An 8,203-nucleotide genomic window follows, 5' to 3' on the forward strand; every position below is an offset into this window, starting at 1 on the left:
GAGGGTTACACCACCCTTTAACAGACAGACGCACGCTTGTCGCTGCTGCTTTGAGGATGCAGGTGGAATCTAGACGGTATTTGGAACCAGGGACACACTACCTCCATCAATTGTCTAAATCCCACTGCACTAATGGCGGATACCGGACGCACGTCTAACACCAACATAGCAGTCAAGGCCTCAGTTATACGTTTTGCTTCAGGATGACTGCTGTCGTACTTCATCCTCATCGCTAGGGACTGTTGGAGGGTCAATTGTTTAGTAAAAGTAGTAGTGTTCCTACTTCCTCTCTGGGATGATGAACAACTCCCAGCAGCAGCAACAGCACTAGGAGGAAGTGGTTCTTGATCTTTCCCTATTTTATTTTTATCGGAGAAAAAATATGTTATATTGATATATACGTGCGGCTATTGCGCACACAAACACAGAAAATATTTTTTTATTTTTGCTGGAGAGTAGTGCACTTTGTGGGTTACACCACCCTTTAAGAAATGAGCCAGCCGGCTCTTTACTTATGGGACACAGGCGCACATTTGGCGCTGCTCCTTTGTTGATGCACGTGCAGCCACAGTGCACACAATTCACAAACACAGAAAATATTTTTTTATTTGGTTTGGAGTGTACTTTGGGGGTTACAGCACCCTTTAACGGTCAAGCCAGCCGGCCCTTTACTTATGACACAGGCGCACGCTTGGCACTACTTTGTTGATGCACGTGCGGCTACTGCGCACACAATTCACAAACACAGAAAATATTATTTTATTTGGTTTGGAGTGTACTTTCGGGGTTACAGCACCCTTTAACGGTCAAGCCAGCCGGCCCTTTACTTATGACACAGGCGCACGCTTGGCACTACTTTGTTGATGCACGTGTGGCTACTGCGCACACAATTCACAAACACAGAAAATATTTTTTTTTTGGTTTGGAGTGTACTTTGGGGGTTACAGCACCCTTTACCGGTCAAGCCAGCCGGCCCTTTACTTATGACACAGGCGCACGCTTGGCACTACTTTGTTGATGCACGTACGGCTACTGCGCACACAATTCACAAACACAGAAAAAATATTTTTTTTTTTAGCACTTGGGGGGAGGACCCCTGACGGACAGAGCACCCCCTGGACAACACTACAGCACCCCTTTAGGACTGGGACACTGCACAGGACTTTGGAGTGAACACAGCCCCTATGGACAACTGACTGCACAACACAGTCCAGCCAGCCCCTATGGACATTGAAGTAGTGGACACAGCCCCTATTAACAACAGCAGCACAGCACAACACAGCCAGCCCCTATGGACTTTGAAGTAGTGGACACATCCCCTATGGACAACAGCAGCGCAGCACAGCACAGCACAGCACAACACTACTCTGCACTACACAGCCGAGTGAGAAAATGGCGCCGACGCGGGTACCTTATATAGGATCCAAAACCCGCGAGACCCGGAAGGCGGGATGATGACGTTTTGCCTCAATTTCAGATCCGAGTCAGGCGGGAAAAGTCGACCCTGACTCGGATTGGCCTCGGATCGGGGGGGCTCGGGGGGGTTGGGATTTCAGAAATCCGAACCCGCTCGCCCCTAATATATATATATACACACATATATTATATATACTGTCATACCTATCTGACTGTCCTTCCCCTTTAGAATGTAAGCTCTCACGAGCAGGGTCCTCTACCATCGTGTGCTTCTTCTTACACTTTCTTCTACTCCTTACTCCCCACAAGGGCACCTAACACTAGACTGCTAACTCCCTGCTGCTTATTGTGAGCGTTTTAATAGTTATTGCAACAATGTATATGTGACACACCAACAGTTTGAGTATTTTGTATTTTGTACGGTGTTGGGTCTCTATTTTTACCAGGTTCTGAGTCTCTTGGTTCTTGATTCAGAGAGGTAAGGAATGGGTGCAGGTGTATATATAGGCAATAGTATGGTTTCAAACACAAATTGCAATTTATTTAACAGTCAATTGGTAAAAACCAACAAAAGGCAATTTACAGTATCCTTTTAATACATGTACTAGAGAATCACGCTTTTGCAGAAATTAAGATTTTATTAGACAGGAACACTGGAAGGGTCGGATACCCTTTTCTTTGGAGATTGCATTAGACTGAAGAAACTGGGTGATTCAAATGGGTTAGTGTAACAATTTAAAAGCAACAAAGATATAGTGACAATATTATGTAACAAGAATTCTCAAAACACTTTTGTATCTGAGTATTCAACTCCCTTATTGTATCTAACTAAATTCACTGCATTCATGCAATTTACTACCAATTATAATGTCCAGCGCTTTTTGTAGAGGTGGTGGACATAGGTTTTGGTATGTTACAACACTTCTGCGACGTTTGCTAGCTTTCAATTTTAGTTAGAGATACAGTATATAGAGGAAAGTTGATTGACTGAAGAACAATTAAAATCCATGCAACTAGTCCTTGCAGTAAAATAGCTGGGATATGTACTTTGGGTTAAGCAAATCATTAGTTAGTGGATAGCTGACTGCTTTTCATCACTGAAGTTGCTCTAGATGGATGTGCAACTATACTGAATAAGCTTGAGTGACATGAAGTATCCTATGCAGCTAAAAGCTATATATGGCTATTGCAGTCCGGTGGAGGGTAATATAGTCGGGCAGGTCTGATTGGTGCACACTACCGACCTCTCTGGACGCTTGCTCGTCCCGTTAGGGCTTGTTACTGCAGCAATCACCACCCTCTGGTCAATGTCCTCCCTCAGAGGGTCTCCTTGCTGCCGCCTCCTGGCCGAGCCAATTCGCCTCCCTTCCTGGCAAACACTGACAGAGAGTCTCTCCTCTAACAGTGTTCCCTCAGGTTGCCTTTGGAAACACAGCAATGATGACAGGCGCGGTCAGTAACTCAGCGCATGTCTCTCCTCTCCGGATGCTTCCTCAGAGTACTCTCTAATGGTGCACACACACGGTCAGATTTTTCTTCAGATCTGACCGATAACGATTTAAAAAATCGTTCAATCGTTCATATCTGAAGGAAAATCTGACATATCTGACATGCCTGAACGATGGACGATGAATGATGCGCATTCCCGATGGTCAGATAACGATATCTGACATCTGATGTGTTTGCAGTCAGGCTTTGACGATTCCATTCATTTTAATGCAGTCAAAAATCGTTCAATCGTACAAATCTTTGGTAAAATCGTTGAAACGTTCATCTGACAGATTTGACAAATCTGACCGTGTGTATGCAACAGACTTAACTGTTTCCCTCAACCACCTGCAAGTGGTTCCAGCAGGTTCTCAGTCATGTGACCTCCTGCTGACTGGAAGAGTCCATATTTCCCCCACTGGAGGGGTAGTCCAATAGGGCATGTCACAGAGTGCCATAAATACACTATAAAGATAGATACAACATTGGCCACATTTTCATACATTGACAGTTTAAAAAACCCCCCAAAAAAACACAATTTTACATATATATCCTCAACATGGGTTGCACCCAGGTTCTGGGTTACCACATATATAAACCATGTTCTTGTCCTGCACTGTAAATTACTTGGCAGTTTGTTATGGAGAGCAATCACCCTGATCACCCCCAACTACCACAGGGGTGACGGGGGTGGGGGTGATCAGGGCAATCACCCTCCCCCCCCATAACAAACAGCCATGTGATGTGCGGTCAGGTGAGACAGAGCCTTTCCTGTCATACTTGGGTATACTCCACAGTTCTTTTACTATACAATTTTAAGAAAATATTATAAATATCTTCTTTGTATTATTCTGAAAATTTTTTATAGTCAAAAGCCTGGAGTAAAAAGTGTATGGCAGGTGAGGACTATCTTTTCCGCTCATCCCTGATCAAAACTCACCAAATTTCCAGCACTATATACTGCTGCACCTTTGTATAATGCCCACATCTACCCTCGGGTTCATATATGTATCTGTAAATCTGGCTCTGATACTAACCAGTGCCTCCCCAGCCATTTACCTCACCACACGTCACTGAATTTTTCCTCTCTTTTAATGCTAGGACAATGTAGACTACCAACCACACTCGGACAAAGGAAACTAGGGGACCACAACATACACACACATCCACTGTAATCACAATTTTCATGGAGGCGTTTGAAATGAATCAAAGATTAAAGAGAAGTAACTAAACATTATATTGTATTTTAAACATTATATTTTCTACAACCGGTAACTTCATATCTTCAGTTACTTCTTACATCCAGTATTTATTAACTGAAATCTGTCTGCAAGCTATGAGTGGGTTAGGTTGCTATGGGAATAGAGAACTAGAAGACAAAGTGTGACAGAACTCTGGTGTGTTCCACAATGATACTCTCCTCTTAATGTTCCCATCTATCGTTATTTACATTCTTCTTTTGTATTGTAGCGAACCCTAGAGACGTTATTTCTCTCCTTCCTTTTTCATTTCTGTCTTTCGCTAACACATGAATTGGACATGAAAACAAACACGCTTGTGGGTAAGAGAGGGCTAGGTATAATAAAAAGAGAATAAGAAACAAATATTATTATAAGTAATTTACAAAAGTCAAGTTACAGGCCTCTTATTTACTTAGATGACTAGTCATAGGAGTGACTGGGTTCTTGTCCTTGATGATACAGTTGAGGATGGTTTATTCCTTTGGAATAAATTGGTGGAATATCTCACTTTACCTTTGCCCAGGAGAGCGTACTGTACATGCTTTTCACTTTTTTAGCTGTCGGGGCTCCATACCTACACATCATCAGTCTCCAACACCCTAAATTTCATGAGAGATGAAGTGGAAGAGGGGAGATGGCCCTTGAGAGACAGTGCACGGCCTTGCTTAGTAATTATCGTTCTAGATCTGTTGTTTTTAAAATTGTGCTTTCTAGCAAAATAATCTAGTTCATTAAATATGCATGTAAAATTGACATATTCTCACCCTTTTCTAGAAAACACAGGTCTAACAAGATAAATAGGAAGACATCATGATTAATTAACATGAAAATCTGCAGTTGCTTGTAGCTCTTTCTACAGCGCACAGCCACCGAAGTGTAAGGGGTATATTTACTAAAGTGTGGGTTTATAGAAGGTAAGATATTGCCCATAGCAACCAATCAGATTTTAGCTATTATGTACTAGAAGGTACTAGATAAATAAGTAGAATCTGATTGGTTGCTATGGGCAACGCCTCCACTTCCATAAACCCGCAGCCTCTTGATCGTCTAAGATAATGTGCCCTCAGGCAGCACAGCTTTAAACAATCTGCTAACCCCCTACTGGTCCACCAACCTTTTGCCTGTGAATTATGATCCCGGTGCTGCTTTGTGTCCGATTATAGCAACATGTACTTCCAACACGGAATCGGTATGTAATACCGCCGGCCGCATGGCCGGCAGTTCGAATCCCGGCAGTGTCAGGCCGACAAAGGAACATATCCCAGCAGCGGCAGCCTGACAGTGCTGGAAATCCTGATCATTCCTAGGTAAGTATTAACTAACCTAGCCTAACCCCCCCTTAGGGGTGCCTAACCCTAACCTCACCCCCAAGTGCCTAACCCTAATCCCCCCTCTAAGTGCCTAAACCTAACCCCCCCTTCCCCGCTGCCTAAACCTAAGTCCCCCCGGGGGTGCCTAACCCTAACCCTCCCTCCCCCTAGCCTAACCCTAACCTCATGAAAAGGGGGTGCCTAACCATAAGTCCCCCCCGGGAGCCCTAAACCTAGCCCTCCCCCCCCGCGAGGCTGTCCACCCCCTTTGATCAGGATGCCGGGCGCCGGTCTCCCGGTGTTGGTAAAATGAGCGGCGTCTATATTTAGATGCCGGTCATTTCACCCTCGTCGGGATATGACAGTCGGGAAGCCGGCTGTCGGTATAATGTCAGCCGGCTTCCCGATTGCATCCCTCCAACACAATTAGCACATCCTTTAAGAGTGATGCAATGGAGGTAGCAGTTGTAGCAGAACTTGCCCCACAGTGGCTACAACTCTTTTCCACAAATCGCGCCAAAAGCCTCTTCCCTACTGAAGGGAGCAGGATCTGTGCAGTGCTACGGTCAAACATGCTGCTCACAGGCAGGTCTATTTATGTAGTGCATTTTTGATCCTGGTGTGATATTGCTCGGTGTGACAAACACGATTCTTAGTGAATTCATGATTTGTATTTGAGTCCATGTAAACAATATGATGTTTGATCCTATGGTGTTTTGTGCCAAATTGGTGCGCTAAATTGTGTATCACCTGCAAGTTGCAATTGAATTGGCCCTTTAAATCTCCAATTTGCAAAATCACACCCAAATCACAGAAAAACAAATCTTAGTTAACTTTCCCCTAAAGGGGCCTATCCATTACGCGACCTGAAAAACTGAATGACTAGCGTTCAGCCCATCAGGTCAATGGGTGCGGTGCCCGCACTGAAAAGCGTTCACTGAACTTCATTCAGTGAAGGATCCTGATCTCCTATCTGGGAACATGTGGAACCTGACAATCATCGTTAGGTTGACCAGCATGTTCCGTAGATAGTCGGGGTTGGCAAGGACCCAGCGTGCATGCGCATCGCTGTTCCTTGCCGGCTATCCATTAGACGACTTTCTGAACAATGCGACCAAAACCTCCTGGTTTTGGTTGGATTGTTCAAAAAGTCATGTAATGGATAGGCCCCTTTAGTCTTCAACATATGAAAGTGGATTGTAGTGTCGCCGAATAATGGATGACCTCATGGCAGCACACTTGGGTTAGACCCCATGTTGCAATCAGACAATCTTCTTCTCAACTATAAAGATAAAACCTAAGATTTTTTTCTGTGCAATTAAAACTGGTGGTTGCCCCTGTAAAATACTGAGAAATCCTATTGTTGGGAAGTTTTCCCCATATTTTGTTTTTACCACTTGTCCACGTTTCTTCTCATGCTCTGTGGCTGCTAAATGCCAACGACATCATTCAGATGTCAACCTATTTAATAGAGCAGCAGTTTATTTCTGTTTGCATTTATGTAACCAGGTCGGAGCTGATTACCCTTGCAGTGACAAATGCTTTTTAAGTACTACTACGGATGTCAGGTCCTGTATTATGATTATGTTTTTGCTAATTAAGTATGGGCATTTTTATAGATAGATTATAATAAAATAACTGAAGCACAAAAAGGAATTTGCATAATATATATGAGGTGTAACAATTCAGAACCTCTATGAACCAAAATTTTTGGTGAAGAATTAATCGTGTGTGTTTGAACTTTTTGTGGATCTGCACCATACAAATCCATTACTTTAAATTAATTTACTTGGAAAATGTGATGATTGTGTAGAAATCACGGGAACGCAATTAAGACCCAAAAATCCCCACAAGTACATTTGCACACTAGGGGATACGTGTACTAGGTAACGCTTTTCAAAACCACCGTGTTTTTGGACGCTAGATTTAAAGTAGCAATAATAATTACAAAACACACCTGGTTTTGTATTTAATATTATTGTCCCTTTAAATCTTATATAGCGTTGCAGAGTAAATTTACCCCTAAAGGTTGATTCTGAAATGAGTTAAATTTATGAATGAAGTTTGTTCATGTGTTGTCTCTTTGATCTGGATGATATATAAGTGTTTTAATACTGTTAGTTAACAGCGAGCTCTACTAATGCAGCTATTTATGAAGATTATTTATGGTATTGGGTTTCTTTTTATGTTCAAGCTCTTGTGAGTTCTACTCACTTCAGTATCTTTTTTTTTTTTTTTTTTTTAATCTGTATTGCTTATTTCTGTTATGTGGTGCACTAGTGTCACAAGGGGGGTTCGGGCCGAACCGGGTGACACCATCCGAGGGAGGGACACACCAAAATAGCAGAGATGCTCTCCTATATTGGTGTCGCCGAGCAGCCACACTGCAGTGAGAGGCTGGGGGCTGCAGCTACTAGGCAGTCCCCAGCCTCTCCCCTGCCCATGCCCCCAAGAGTGGCACACGAGTGGGTGTGTCACAAGGCCATGCCTCCTTCACGCACGAGCCTGGAAGCCTGACTGACCACCGCACCGGGTGTCGCTAAGGTAAGTGGTGCCGCTGATGTAGTGCACATTCTACTACCATTTATCTTTTCTCCTTTTTGCCTTGACTCAATTTTTGGTATATCTGACGCAATAAGTAATTTCTTATTTATGTTTTTTTGTTGTGTCAGATCTGACAGGAAGGTATTAGATCCTCTTTTTATTCACCACCCATTGAAGAGGGCGACCATAATGCAGGTGTCCTAA

This window comes from Taudactylus pleione, unplaced genomic scaffold (genome assembly GCF_031769625.1).
Source record: "Taudactylus pleione unplaced genomic scaffold, aTauple2 ptg000195l, whole genome shotgun sequence".
Classification (NCBI taxonomy): domain Eukaryota; kingdom Metazoa; phylum Chordata; class Amphibia; order Anura; family Myobatrachidae; genus Taudactylus; species Taudactylus pleione.